The following is a 16071-nucleotide window of genomic DNA, read 5'->3' on the forward strand; positions in this document are numbered from 1 at the left end:
CCGTTATCGAAAATTTAGCCCTAAGTTAAGCCCTTAGTTGCCTTTAAAAGCAAATTTTAAGAAACATTTATAGAAATATGAATGGCTTGCAGGTGGATTTTGTTTTTAAAAGTAATAAATATAAATTTCCGTGACTGAGGGGAATATATATCGAGCATTATTAAAGAACCAAACCAATTTTTAAAACGTGTGAATGACTCGCCGGACCGTTTTGAGAACAATAAGTGTGGTCAGAGGCGTTCATTACTTTTTTTTTCCTTCTCTCCCGTGAATGGTATCCAAAGTCCATCTGACATTTGCGTGTTCAACTCGGTTGCCACTTGAAAAAAACTGAAGCTTTTGACATCGTTATTGTAAAGCAGAAAGGTAATAAAACAGAGAAGTAAAGTTGGTTCGTGTGGCGCACCTTGAGCCAGTAAATCAGTAAAGTCTCGTGATATATGCTGTCTTTCAGGCGTGCAACCTTGAAAAATCGTTCGTTTTGGGTGTATTTATATCACACTGCGAAAGTACAATTGCGGATAATTAGAGGGATATTTATAACTCTTTAATCTTCGCAGGGGTTTTATGACTTTTAAAAACTCTCGTGGACCCACTACCGGTCTCTGATGAGTTAGCTGCACGTGAGTGAATTGTTATTCATTTTGTCCTAGCTGTGGAAGCGAATTATTATTTTTCCATAATTTTCGCTATTGTCGCTGAATTTTTCCCTCACAAGCTATTTCATAGGCTTTTTTAATGTACAATATTCAGTTAACACGAGATAACGAGATATACTGGAAATCCTGTTAGGAAGTCTTGCATACGCTGCTAAATGCCAAATTTTTTTATTCATCAATTCCATTCCTGTTGCCATTTATTTCTTGGTGTTATATATATGTGTGATTTTTTTTTTCTTTTTTTCTCTGGTTATTTATGCCGACAGATATGTATCGGATATTGTTTTGTGGGCTCACAAACTTGCATAGCCCCTAAATGTTTTGTAACTGTGTTTAAAAATCTTAAATAAAGGAAATTTGAAAGAAAAAAAAAGTATGAAAGAGAGATCTGGTGGGAAAGAGTAGAGCCTTATTAGAAAATCGGTAAGCTGGAATTATGTTTGATAGCTGTTAAGATAATTAATACCGAAAGCAGCCATGACTCTTCGGCTCTATCTCGAAATTAAATATAAGCTCGTTATCCTGAAGAATTGGATCATGTTGGATGTGGATATTTAATAAAAAAATATATATTTACTGCCAGCTAACTAAGTATATACGACACTTAAATTATATTTCGGGCGGGCTAAGGCCGTACACAATGAGGCGACCGCGAGGTACAGGAGTGCATAATAGGGACTAGCGACGAAAACAATTGTATTCTTTTGTTCTACACCGCACGTACTGGAGGAGCGAGACAAAATAGAGGAAGAGAGCACTCAACGAGGTGTGCGACTTGAACAATCCTGTTTTTGTTTTCACCTCGATCTGCTGATTTTCGGTGTTTGCTGATTGGTCCGTTTCTCCCTTTTTGTTTCCCTCTTCTGCGGAGGGATCATCATCACACCTTTACATTTCAGAACCCCTCCGGTCATTTTCTCTATCCTCTCCTCCACCCTATGTATTTTTTTCTTCCTAGTCGCTATTCTTGGAACTCTTATCTCTTCGCTCCAATATGACCGCAGCCTAACGACGACATGGGAAGAAGGATTCCGCGAAAAAAAGAGAGTTCCAAACGTCACTGATAGAGTAGGGATGGAACGAATAGTGATTTGGGCCGAATATTCGCCTGATGTCTTGACCGAATATTCCGCGGGCGAATATCAATTTCCTTAAAATTAATCAAAATTATAAATAAAATTGTCATTTTTAATTGAAAATAAAATTGTCAATTTCGAACAGTATGTGAGACTGGTTTCTTCAAACTTCTGAATCCTGCCTTTCAAAGCATTAACTAATAGAGGGCTTTTACGTAGGTTGTGCCGGTTTCTAAACTCACGAAAAGCGGCGTCTGCATCGTACGGATGAAAATGGAACACTTCCACAAGTAAATGCGCTCTGCTAACCTAAGGCCTGAAATACACATGCTACTAAGTAGCACGAAAGCATGCCATTTTCTAACATATTCACCCGATGAGCTTATTGGTAACATTTGCTCAAATGCAAACAATAAGCTCATTGGTTGCATATGGTGAAATGCAAGCAATAAGCTTATTGGTTGCATATACTCGAAAGTGGCATGTTTTCGTGCTAATTAGTAGCATGTGTATTCCACGCCTAAAACGCTTTTGATTTTTTATGATTTTTTTTTGTAAGGATTTTGGAAAAAAATTCTTAAAAAAAAAATGTCCCTTGATCATTGGGTTGCCAACTTCTACCGTATAGTAATCAATGGAAACAAAAATTATTTAAACTAGTTTTCTTGAAATACTGTGAAACCTCGATATAACGGTAATCTGCGGACCAATAAAAAATAGTTGAAGAGGGATTGTCGTTACATTGAGAGGCAACATTATCACCTGTCAAAATATTTATGTTGCAGTTGGCATCTTTTCTAAATCTCAGCGTTGTTAGTAAAACCAAAGATTCGCTTTTGAGTATTTATTCGCCGTGAAAAATTTCAATTGATTAGTTGATAAACAAAATTCAGTTAATGTGTTGCCCCTGTAAAGAGGTTTATTGCAACACACTTTGATGTATCGCACAATACCGAAAACGTCAACACTTTTGATGATCAAGTGGTAGCAAATACCGATATTATTAGAGGCGTCCTCGATATAACTAAAATATGTAACGAGTTAAAAAATATATTGAATATTTCGAGCGAAATATAGAAAAATTTCGTTGTGGATTCAGAATATCGTTATAGAGGAGTTTATCGTGGTAAAGAATATCGTTGTATCGAGAGGAGTTTAACGTTAGACTATAGGCGATTCCAGTATCCAAATAATGTGTCGCACACAGATATGTCATTCATGTTGCAAGGGGTTGTGTAGTTATTAAATAAAAAAAATTAACTTTTTATACGGACTCAAAAACCCGAGCAGAAAGTTGTTGCCCTGTGTCTCCTGATACCAACGAAAAATATTCCACGTTTCTAAGTGCAATAGTCGCTGAGAAATTCGAATTCGAAAAACGCATGAAAGTCGGAAAAAAAACAGCGTTAAATACGGGTAAACCGTTTTATCCGCATTTAACGCTGTTTTTTCCCAACTTTCCTCCGTTTTTCAAATTAAAATATCTCAGCGAAAATATCTCACTTGGAAATGTGATTTTTTTTTTTTTTTCGTTATCAGGAGAGAGAGGCAACGACTTTTTAATAGAGCACCGGGTGTCCGTATAAGAAGTTAACATTTTTATTTTTAAACATTTTTTATTAAAATAAAAAAGGTTGTTATTAAACAAATTAACAAATTTTTATTTACAAATTAACAAATTTTTATTTACAAATTAACAAATTTTTATTTACAAATTAACAAATTTTTATTTACAAATTAACAAATTTTTATTTACAAATTAACAAATTTTTATTTTAATACAACCCCTTTGCATCATGAATGATATATCTGAGTACTACCACTACCTCCTATATACATGTATATAGGAGGTAGTGGTACTACGCGCTATTTGGATACCCTTTCTAATTGGAAATATGCCTCTAGGATCAACGGTTCGCCAGTAAAATGTCATACGCCCTGTTACCTATGCACCCTGTATAATACAATGTCTCAAAATAAATGGGATTATAGAAATAAACTCGCAACATTGTATTTTCAATATTGACCGGTATGGGTGGGAAAAAGGCTTTTTGTGTTTAGAGTGATTTCCGATGCATTATAGGATTATCTTACTTAATAATCTTCTCGGTCTAATTAACCTTTTTATCAATTTTTGGTTTTTTTTCATTTCTCTGCGTTTTTAATTCGCTTTCCACGGACTATTGCCGTGAAATTCGCCTTGAGATATCCCTAAAAATAGCCTCTGTGTGATCAATTGAGTAGACTGCGTGCTTAACGAGGATTTATTTTTAGACTCGGGGAAGTTTTTAATATCGTTATGGTACTACAAGGATGCGTGCAGCGTTGCGTGATTAGTTATTGTACATGTTCTGCCATACTGGGTGTTTCGAAAATGAGCGGCGAAATTTTAGACGGTGGCAGGTGGGTCTAATTTTTTTCTTTTGTTAGAGAAAGTGAAAATTTCATGTTTAGGTTTTAGGGGGCGCTGTTTTTTTTAGGTGATTTGATAACATCGTTTATATGGTGTAAGGCATATATGCCCAACCCATGGCCCAAATATGGCCCTTTATGTCATCTGATATGGCCGCTACCTCAAATCTGATTTTTTAAAAATGAACTAAGTGGCTTACATTTACTGACAACTTGAGTGACCGTGGCACATTCACAGATCACTTAAGCCTTTGCTGTCCAGAGGTTTTTTCGGCAGTTCGTACTATGAAACGCCTCTCACCGCAATGCAAAAGGCCCTTGGATGTTTGTCCCTTTTGCAGTTTTTGTATAGCTTACGAGTCGTGCTAAGAAGCCGAATTCACACGGGACCCTTCCTATTTCCGTAAGGAGCCGTCGTAACAATGAAGTACCGTTTTCCTATGTCGAGTCCACCTCGACTTAAGACTGCAAAAAGTTAAGTAACTTGAGGTGCAGTTCCACATTGCTTAAGTGACTCGCGGCATAATTCCAAAACTCTTAAGCGTTTCGTGGTACAGTGGCCCGCGACACATTTCCAGATCACTCAAGGGATCCGTTGCATATTTACAAGTCACTAGTGGCCCGGGACACATTTAAGCCCCGTTTACATGTGTAATATTGATGTAGCATTGGGAGTTCAATGTTTCATGTAGAGATGCTCATTTTTGGAAAGAAAAATTCACCTCCGCCTCTACGGGGACACGAACCCACATCCTCTCGCATTCCGAAAGAGTGCGCCACCACTACGCTATACAATCAGATAGAATATTTCTTCCTCGAAACGTATATATATGTTAAACGGTACCGTGCGATGGACGGTGTCAGTAATCAGCTAATACAGTGGTTCTCAAACTTTTGTCACCCGCGGCTCCCTTGCCCACTTCATGGTTCCTCTGCGGCTCCCCAAAATAGTTTACTGCGGTGTTCCCCAAAGTGGGCGATATCGCCCTCCGGGGTGACGTAAAGGTCCAGAGGGCGATAGAAGCTCTGGATTTAGTATAGGACCCTATTGGGTTTTCTTGAGTTAAAAGGGTGGTTAGAATAGAAAAATTTTGAAGAGCAATGGAACAAAAAGTTTGGGAAACACTCGTCTATAGTGAATATTTTCACTTATGAAAAATAGGCGCACAAATTAATATCTCAACTCGCCGCGACGTATATTTCTAGCAACATTGAACACATTGAGCTTATGGCTCGTAATCAAGGCCAACAGATGGTGACTTGAATGCACAGAAAGATGTTCTCTCCACTTGTTAATGCAAGATATAGGGAAAACTGGCTGTTATGTAGATTCTGCTATTTTTAGAAAGAAAAATTCACTGCTGCCTCTACGAGGACTGGAACCCACGCTTCTAACGCACTGGTCCGGAATGCAAGAGGATGTGCGTTCGAGTCCCCGTAGAGGCAATGCTAAATTTTTCTTCCCAGAAATCGGCATCTCTATATAACAGCCAGTTTTTTTGTTTATCTTGTACTAACAAGTAGAGAGGACTCCACTTTGCCACAGGTTTTTTAAATACCCGATACGTGAAAAGAAACCAAAATTTTTCTTAATGCGTTGAGACGTCGCGTCGGTTGTGGCGATAATTTTTTGGCTTCGGGCCGCATTGGTCAACGGCGCTTGCAGTGTTGAGTATTCGAGTACCGGGACGATAAAATCTTATCTTAAACCGTCGTTAACATACATACGTAACCACTTCTATTATGTTAGTATCTCAGTCGCAAGTCATCTCCAGAACGTCTTTGCTCTAGAACAGTGTTTCTCAACCGCAGGGCCCCAGATATGAGTCAAACCGGGCCGCGATACATTCCACTTAGTATTCGCAGTTTTATTTTTCCCATTATTTCCTAATTTCATATTCCATGAATATTTTATAATAATGTTGTCCCTGGTTTATTGCAGAATGCAATTGCGGTGTCTGAATCTATCATTAGAATAATATTAGTAGGACTAGGATTTTTATGATTTTGCATATTTCGTAATTTTTGTGTGAGGTTTTTTCACGATTTTCTGTCATTTTAAAAATATTTTCAAATTTTTCTGGTGATATTTTGCATATTTAGGAATTTTCATTAAAAGAACATTTTTTTTTATTTGCCATCCTATTTTCTACTGAAAGCCTTATGTAAGATTAAGATGATAAAGACAGTACCATCTCTTTCTTCAAGCTGGAGTAGAATTAAACTGAAGCGCACACCTGTTCACACACCAGGCATATCCTGAAGGTCGTCTAGTGCAGTGGTGCTCAACGTTTTTGCCCTAGGGCCCCGTCTTACCCAGGGCTCCCTACCCCTCATGCAGGAGCGACACCCTTTCTACCTATTGAATTTAGCCAAAACTGAATTTCTAATCAACACAATTTTATAAGATCATGCTATGGAACCCTTGGCCAGATCAAGAACAGGTGGGGGTGTTGATCATTGCTCCCTCCCAAGAGCCGAATTACAGTGAAACCTCGATATAACGATTCTCTGTAGACCAAGATCTCTGAGACGATCTAATGAATAAATCGCCCTTCCGAACACATCGTGGGTCCGCGCCTACCCTGGGCTTTTTTAAAGTCCTTTTGTGGAAGTTCTGTGCATGGATCCCCGGCTAGAGTGATGTTCGGGGGCCTCGTTCTTAGCTGGAAGTATGCATGCACCCAGCTTACATATTTACATACATTCGAAAGTCAAAGTACCAAATCTCATTATGTGCCCCCCTCGACATGATGCCCTGGTTCCATGGAAAGTTCCGCTTTATTTTGAAAGTGCGTAGTCATATTTTCCCTTAAAACTTAAAAAATTTATTTCTTCAGATTTCTCTGTGGCCTCATTTGTCGTAGTTCCCCTTTCATTTGATTTTCACCCATGGTCCCTTATATAATATCCCAGGACCGCAAAGGGCGCCGTATGGTATGTGGGCTAATATTCCTCCTCAACGGTTTTAGCAACTTGTAGAGTTGTAAAGAAATTATATTTGCATATAATATATAAATTATATATTATATGTCTAGAAGAATATCTGCTGTCATCAAAGCCAAAGGAAGTCCCACACGATATTAGTGGTGAGTAGCAGGGTGTTCCTAATATCTTGGCCACTGGGTGTATGCTCGTGTTTAAATGGTAGTTCGAAATGCTTAGCAAAATGCCTGACCACGTGGCTGAGAGAAAGATTCCCATAAGAAATATGGATGTCATGTTTCAAAAATACAGGAACTCCTAATTAAAAATGCAATTACAGAAACTAGAAACAATATATATACATGATAAAATATTATACAATGCCCATAAAGAATGCTTATGAATGTCTTATTCTACGTATGGATAGCTTCTCGATTTACCCCAACATGTTTATCGTATTTCTTTTGAAACGTGTCAGGAAAATTTAGAAACCACTTGAAGGGTTAATTGTTTGCAGTTGTAAAGGAAAAATTGTCTTTCATATTTGCTATGATGCCGTGGTAGTCCTCAAAGCCGCCCCCTTCATTTCTTAGCATAAAAGTTTCAACTATAAATCAATGTCTCAATATGTCCGGTAATCCAAAAAATTTTCTTTTCGTTTTTGGCCAGCTCCGAAAAAAGTATGCCAATCACTGAGAGTGATCTGTAAATGTGTCGCGAGCTGTTTGAGTTATCTGAAACTGTGCCGTGGATTACTCAAGTGATCTGTAAATATGCCACAGGCCTCTTAAGTGATGTAAAGCTGCACCGGGGGGGGGGGGGGAGACTGCCCCGTGCGGAAAACTTTAGAGATGCGAAAACTTTTAAGAAATAACAAAAAAATGCGGTTATAAAATCATGAAATTTTACAGTGGGGGATAGGTGAAGTTGGCTTTCTGTGGTTTTCCGGCTTCAAGGCACAAATGTGTGTGAGCCGATCTCTCATTTGAAAAAGTCTCTCCGCAGAGAGCGGGCAGGCCTACAACACGATACTGACAAAACATGAAAATTCAAGCATTTCCATCCTTACTTCAGAAAATGGAAGCCAGATGGCAGCATGAACACCAAATAAGCGCAACTCGATAACATAAATACCTTAGGGCCAAGCATTCACTGAGAACTCACATTCCGGCATGTACCGATTCGTTAGAAATTCCGAAGAGAAATGTGTACGAGGTACATGTTCGGTTAAGTAGTTGTGGGAGGGGACAAAATAATGTTTTGTACCCACTCACAAATGTCCTAGTTATGGCGCGGTGTGGACTGCTTAACTGCTCACATATATTAAATTCTATTCATAACATTAACAAAAAGTACATTGCTCAAAACAAAGAAAATCCGTCGAAAGGATCGTTGTCGACTCATACAATTATTATTTAGTTAATTTTCAAACACGAAAAAGTAAATAAACTAATCATAATAAAAACAAACAGGAAACAAAAGGAAAAAAAAAAACACAAGACAAACATCTATGAATATGACAAATACATACACACACAAAATGTCACGTCGACTTAAATTAAGATCGGGGATTTTTTTTTTAATTCATACAAATTAATGAGAAATAATGAGAAGCAAATAATTAGTATTAAAATAAATAATGACAACAACGGAAAGTGCGATTCAGAAATTTTTGAGTGATGGGGTAGTGTTTTGTTTGTTTTTTTTTTAGCTCAATTGAAATGGGGGAAAATATTGAGTATTAAAAATAGCTTTCAATATCATTTATGGAGAACATTGTTTGAGACGTTTTTTTATTACGAATAATGAAGTGCAGTCAAAAATGTCGAATGGCAGTTTGTTGTAAAATTTCGGAATAAAAAATGTGAAACGATTTCTTTTTACTGTTTTATGAATAAGTAGTATAGATAAAATGTATTGCTAAATCTACTCGATGTTTTTGAAGTATTGAAAGGTGAGTTGATTTTTATTTAGAAGGATTATCGATCTGTGAAAATATAGATAACGAAGAGGTAGGGATATTTAGGTGGCCAAAAAGTTCTGATGTGGGAGTGGAATCGTTAGTAAGTATTTTAATTATCTTTTTTGTATTTGAATAACGGAGCGTAAAGACTGTTATCGCTCCCCCACACAGTGAGGTCATATAATTTGATGTGAATGAATAACGACAAAATAAAATGACTATAGGAAATATATATACAGATATATGTACCGTAAGTTTTGGAAGAAACGTTCACACACACACAAATCTGAGTTTAAATTAAAACAAAAATTGTACTACTATATATTCTGGCCAATTTCAAGTGCCCAGATTTTGACACTGGCTGTAAGGGTATGGTCGCAGAGGCACCGACATCGGTCATCCGACGGGCTGGTCACAGTACCTCCGACAGTTCGGAAACCAAAAAAAGGGTATTCCATCATTTTTGAGTTTAGAAACTAGTCCCACGTTAAAACATTTATTGTTAAAAAAGAGGAAATGTGTGTGACAACAATGACGTTTGTGAATAGAGAAAAGCTCTGAGAATTTCGTACGTGTTTCACCGAGTACTCAAACAGGATGACAAATTTTTCAGGTGTATGAGCATGATTAAATGAATTTTTTATTAGATATTGGAGAACAAAATATAAAAGAGGTATATGAGAGATCGAAAGATAAAATCCAAAAGCACAGTGAAACTTCATAAAGTATGAAATAATTTTTTTCACCTGAAGAGAGAATTATTTCATAATGAAACGATATACGTCGATCGAATCGGCCCATAAAAACAGAATGACGGGTGCCTGACGTCGGTGTAATGTCTGGACACACATTTCCGTACCGGGCCAATACCGTAGCTTAGTCCTTTGTTGGCCGTGTACTCGGCTTGTCCCCCTTAAGACTGCTAGCTTATGTCAGTCCGAGCTGTGTCAGTCTTTGTTCCATGTGGTTCCCAACTTCAAGGCGCAAATGCGAGCCGATCTCCCCGTTAGAAAGTCTCGCCACAGAGAGTAACAGTCCTACAAACAGTACAAATATTCAGTCACTACACATCACTCACTTCACTTCTGAGATATAGATGGCAGCACTGAAAAATCATACACAACACTAGATACGCACTCAGACTGTTAGGTACACGCACTTACACTTCCGGCACAACTCACTAGGTAATAAATTGCCTATGGCAATAGACCTGAGTTGTGCTCGGTTTGAAAAAAAAAAAAAAAGTAAGTCTTTGTTCCATTAAAATCTGGTGCGTGTGTATCATAATTATTCGGGGTGTTTAGTCTGCCAGAAATTTTTTTTTTTCAAGCTCATGTGGCAACTATGGAAGTTGTACTCGATGTTAAAATCTCGCCAGGATTCGATAATTTAAAGCACTCATTGCCGAAGTTCCACTCGCTGAAGCATCCATGTCGGATATTTAGCACAAGGGTACTCAACTTTTTTGGAGTAACGGCCACCTAATTGGTTTGGAAATATGTCGCAAGCCTCTTGAGTTATCCGAAAATATGCCTCGAGCCCCCAAAATGATTTGTAAAAAATCCACGGGGCGCTCAAGTGATTTGTAAGCTTGCCTCGGGCCACTCAGTGATCTGGAAATGTGCCGCCAGCTACTCAAGTTATCTGCAAATGTACCACGATCTACTAAAAGGGACTCCTTTTATAGTAAAAAATTTTCTCATGCAGTAGGGTATTCCATCATTTTTATGATGATTTATATTATGAAAAAAGTATTATTTATCTATTGATTTATTTCTCTCTCAAATTTTTACCACATATATTTGATTGTATATGCTATCCTATGCCAGTTTGCATATTTCTAATACTTAAGTTTTTTTTTTAATTTTTAAAAAATATTAAAAACAGCTTGCGCTCATAAAATAACATAATACAAATACAAATACAAATACGACGCCACAACAGGCAATTTGCCCAACGAGGTGGCTGACTTAAGAACATCATGGATCCCCGAGCCATTTTTTTGGAGGCCCTACCTACCACTGCTACACCCCAAATGCACCCCCCCCGCGGAACCCCCCAACGAATCGGTACATGCGGGAATGTGCGTGTACGTGTAGTGCAACCTGACGTAAAGTTTTTTTGTTTCTGTGTAATGCTTGTTATGTGTAGTGCTGTCCCCAGTTTTTCAAACTATGAGTGAAGTGTTATGGTTGAATGATTTACCGTTGTAGGACTGTTGCTCTCTGTGGCGAGACTTTTTAACGGGGAGATCGGCTCGCATTTGCGCCTTGAAGTTGGGAACCACAGAAAACCAACTTCAGCCGACCACCACTGTGGGGTTCGAACCCGGATCCTCGCATCACGAGTCCGCACTATAACCACTCGACCACCACAGCGGCATGTAGACGCGAATGAAATTAATTCAATATGAAAAAGGAAACTGTTCAGTTCAATAAAATGGCGAGAAAAGATTTCGCAGATCCATTCGTAAATACTTGGATTATAAACAGATTTTTTTTCAAATTTGATCTTGAATGAGATTGAGACGATAAAATCACAATTTTTTCATCATTTTATGATCTGAAGTTTCCGTTATTTTGAATCTATTTTTTATTCAATTACATTGATTTCATGCAATTTTATCATGCGCACAAGCTGTTTTTAATGCATTTTTTAGAAAATTCGTAAAATTTTGTACTGGCGTAGGATAGCATACGCAATCAAATATATGTGGTAAAAATTTTTAATAAATCAATGTTTTCAATAATATTCCTGCATAAGAAATTTTTTTACCATGTTGAAAGGTAGGAGTCCTTAAGTTAACTGAAGGTGGTCCGCTGGTAGATTAAGTGATTTTTCGAAATGTGCTTGGGGCCACTTTTTTGTCAAGGGCCACATCAGATGATTAGTATTTACGAAGGCACATGAGATGATTGGGACAGGTTGAGCATTTATGAAGTAGCATGTTGCGTGATCTGATGTAAGTACTAACATTAAAATGTCTCCTATATTGTCATATACGGTTAAAAAAAATGTTTGAACCGTTTTTTATCTATATAAGTGCATGTGCAAACCAAAATAATGTTTCATTTATAGAAGCTTTGGGAATTATAACTACAATTATTTTATCAAGCATTTTGACAAAAATCTCCCCGGCGCAACTTCGTTATATGCTATGAAACATAATTTTAAACTTAACTTTTGCATTCAAAGTTGTGAAAATGTTTTTCCATGTGTTTTCTTTATATTCTGTCAGGGCCACCTTTACTAGACGCGGGGCCAGGTTGCGTCTCAACAATTTCGGGGCACAAAAAATGTTTAGGATCCCTGCCTCGATTTCATAAATTTTGTGGGGAAGGGAGCATACAGAATATACATGAATGCAGAGAAATATCCATAACAAAAAAAATACACAAATGTAAATTAACACAAAAATTGATGGAGGTAATTTTATTAAGCAGAGATGCCGCTGACGCGTCAAATACTCAGAATTTTGGGAAAGGACGCATAAAAATTTTGTTCGCGTCCCACGAGTTTTGAGGAAAAGGTATGGAGGGAAAAACCCCTTTCTCTGTACTTTTTTCTTTATTTTTCTGACCGTCTATCATTATTGCGCTACGTCGTGACCTTGAAAAATATTTCACTAGTACAAAAGGAGTACTATACTATATTGGTATAAAATAAAGCCCCGCGGGCTATCACGAATAGGCTGACGAGGTATCAAATTGCGTCCAAGAATGAGCGGCTATTATACCGAATTTTCCAATTTCTGAGGGTTGTATATCGGAAATTACGGTACTTTCGGCTACTCACCCACGTCAGAGACGGCGTATTTACCGAGTAAATTCGCTTCGTTCCCACAAGATTGAACATAAGAATCGAATAGGATTGGATCCCCGTTCGAATTTTAAGAAAATTTTCCGAGATTGCAGGAGAAAAAAAACCGAATCTGCAAAAGCTGGATCATCAATATCCGCAGTTTTGTTATCTAGCGCGTGGGTTTCTAACTGGGGTGCCGCATGATCAAACGCCATGGAACCCTTAAAAATCCCGGGAACCATGACAGCTTTCAAAGAGGAAAACTCTTTTTTGTCACTAATACTTGCAAAGATGTTCTTTATTCTGAACTTAAACGAGATAACTGTCTTTTAAAAGAGCCAGACCACGCATTGGATGGCTGAAAACTTTCATTTTTTCACATCAAATTTTTGAACCAGACATTCATGAATGTCATTTTCCGTTTTATCAGGAAATAATAAGTTATAAAAACGCTGCTTTTGTTTTGAAAATTTTCATCCCCTAGAAGTGACAATTCTTGATAAGATCTGACTCAATAACAATGAATATGTAAGTTAAACAGTGGTGCCTAAGCCCTCTTTTATTTTGCCCTGGATCTATGAGGCTGTTGAGACGGCAGTAGGAGAACACTTTTATTTTGTACAAGTATTCAAAAATTTGAGTGTAGAACAATCTCATTATAATCAAGGGTTCCGCGGGAAGTTTTACGTATGAAAACAATGATCTAGCGGGTATTTGGTCGTGAGTTTCACATCGCCAAAATCCGGGTGTGGGACCCTCTCTAGGTCATAATTTCCCAAACATTTTGTCCCATCGCCCCCTTCTTTGGAAATTTTTCCCTCATCGCCCCCTCCATAAATAAAGTGAACCCATAGGATACCATGTTATACCCGTAGCTTCTATCGCCTTCCCTAACCATTCCATCGCCCACTTTGGGAAACTGCCCTAGGCCGTTAATGCGAAGTGGATTAAGATTTTCTGAATTTTTTTATTTTTCAGTTGGCTATCCTTTTGAAAAAAGATCTGTTGCCACGACGCAGAGGTGGCTCTTGGGATATGCGGCCACACGGGGTGCCGCTCTAGGAGGGTCGCTGAGTCCGAAATGAAAGGGTGAAAAAAGTTATATTTTTTTCAGGGGATAGAGAACAATTGAGATGGGGGGAGGCAGGAGGGGTGCCCGAAACAGGTCCTGCACGGGTTGAGATTTTATCTCGAGCTGCCCCTGCCATGATGGTCAGCAGACCTACAACGCAAATATACATTAAATTGTAAATCCACACATTAGTGATTTGGAGGATGGATAGCACCACTAACAATGCCAAGACACTCTCAATCGTGGAGACACAAGCACCCTGTAAGGTTTCACCAACACAAATCTGACATAGCTTCCATATTCAGGTGTGAAATATGTGGCGATTAAATGGGAGTAAACCACATAGATGTGGACCATCAGGGAAGAAAAAGATCCTTCCAGCTGGACACATTGCTAAAAAAAAAAGGATTTACAGTCGATCCCGCTTATAACGTTCCCATTTACAACATTTTCCCCAATTTGTACGACTTATTTTCGTGGTTCCAACTCTCACAAATTCTCATTAAGATTTCCCGTTTAAAACGTTTTCCATGACGATTTTTTTTGAAAAAGGTTATAAGTGGAATATATATCCACTGTATATGAATTTGTTTTACATGTTAATTCCTCAGTCTTGATGGGTCTCTGTAATTTTTCTGTACCAGTAGAATATTTAGCAACGAATTCAAATTAAAGGTAGTTATACTAGTAAATTACATTTTTTGTGAGTAAATCTTTAGACTGAACATTTTTTCAGTAATGAATTATTTGTTTCTCAGGGGGTACCTGTAAATTATGTGATAGTGTTGGGTGCCTTCCAACTCCATTTTCTTTTTAATTGAAACCTACTTTTACTCAAAAAGGACCCAGATTTTGCCAATAACCTGGGTCCCGAGACCCATGTAAATTTAGAGTGGAGCGGCATCTCTGGTGAGAAACCATTTCCAAAACTAATGAATAGAGCCCGGAAGTTTTTCAGGCAAAATTCCATAAATTCCCTTTTTTGCCTATTTTCAATTTTCTTTGTGAAATCGCCTTTTTTGTATATTTCCTGCCATAGATGCCTATTTTAACATTTTTTTAAAGTTTATTCGTGAATTTCAGAGGACATATTATGTACAACTTGGATATTTTGAGCATTGAAAACTTCAAACGAATTGCTCTTTTTGAAATCTCTAGCTCAGTATCACAGTAATTATTATCAGAAAGGCCCCCCACGCGAATTATACCGTATTTACTCGCACATAAGACCAGGAATAATTTTAGCGATCGAAATAAAGTAAACTAGATTTACTAATTCAACTCCGTATTTCGTTTATTCACAGATAATAGCATAAGATTTTTAGGGCGAGACACATAGGCTCCTCTACACACATTTAGCTCCTCTGGATCTGACGCCACAGTCGGGATCCCTGCGTCTGACCCAGGTCCCTGAATCAAACGGGTCCCCAAAGGTACTGAAAACTTTCTGAAATTATGCCTTTCGTAAATTCTGAATTTTCATAAATTCTGGAACTATTTCTCATTAGTTCTAAATTTTTCATGTGATAAATATATAATTGATGGATTAAAAATAATTGAAAGAAATAATTCTCTAGTACCAATGAAAATTCATAATTGATGAAAAAAATAATTCCGTAATCGATGTAAATTCAGAATTAAAAGAAGAAAAAGTTGTAGAATTGTTGAAAATGCAGAACCAATGAAAGAAATGTCAGGATTGATGGAAATTCGGAATTTACGGAAGATGTCCAGAATTACTGAAAATGCAGAATTAATGAACGTAGTGATTCCAGAACCGATGAAAATGCAGAATTAATGAACGTAGTAATTCCAGAACTGATGAAAATGCAGAATTAATGAACGTAGTGATTCCAGAACCGATGAAAATGCAGAATTAATGAACGTAGTAATTCCAGAACTGATGAAAATGCAGAATTAATGAACGTAGTAATTCCAGAATTATTGAAAATTCGAAATTAATAATAGTTCCAGAATTGATGAAAATTAAAAAAATAAATGAAATTAACAATTTCCGCAATTGATGAAAATTTAAAAGTGAAGTAAAATAATATAAACGAGCTTTTTTAAAAAAAAAAACTAAAAGCTGCTCGCCGAGACAGCACAGTCACTGCAAACTGAAACTAAACTATTCGCTGACGGCTCAGACTCGTTGCTGTATCG

The 16071-nt window shown here is 37.5% G+C and overlaps 1 protein-coding gene across 7 annotated transcripts in view; it reads left to right on the plus strand.

The window, feature by feature from the left end:
• The window catches only part of LOC149074142 (uncharacterized), a 326315-nt gene that overhangs the window by 37931 nt on the left and 272313 nt on the right, over positions 1 to 16071 (plus strand). The window lies entirely within an intron of this gene.

The sequence above is a fragment of the Pholcus phalangioides genome, unplaced genomic scaffold, assembly GCF_987345545.1.
Source record: "Pholcus phalangioides strain wild (caught in Gottingen) unplaced genomic scaffold, Ppha-v1.0 ptg000017l_1, whole genome shotgun sequence".
NCBI lineage: Eukaryota > Metazoa > Arthropoda > Arachnida > Araneae > Pholcidae > Pholcus > Pholcus phalangioides.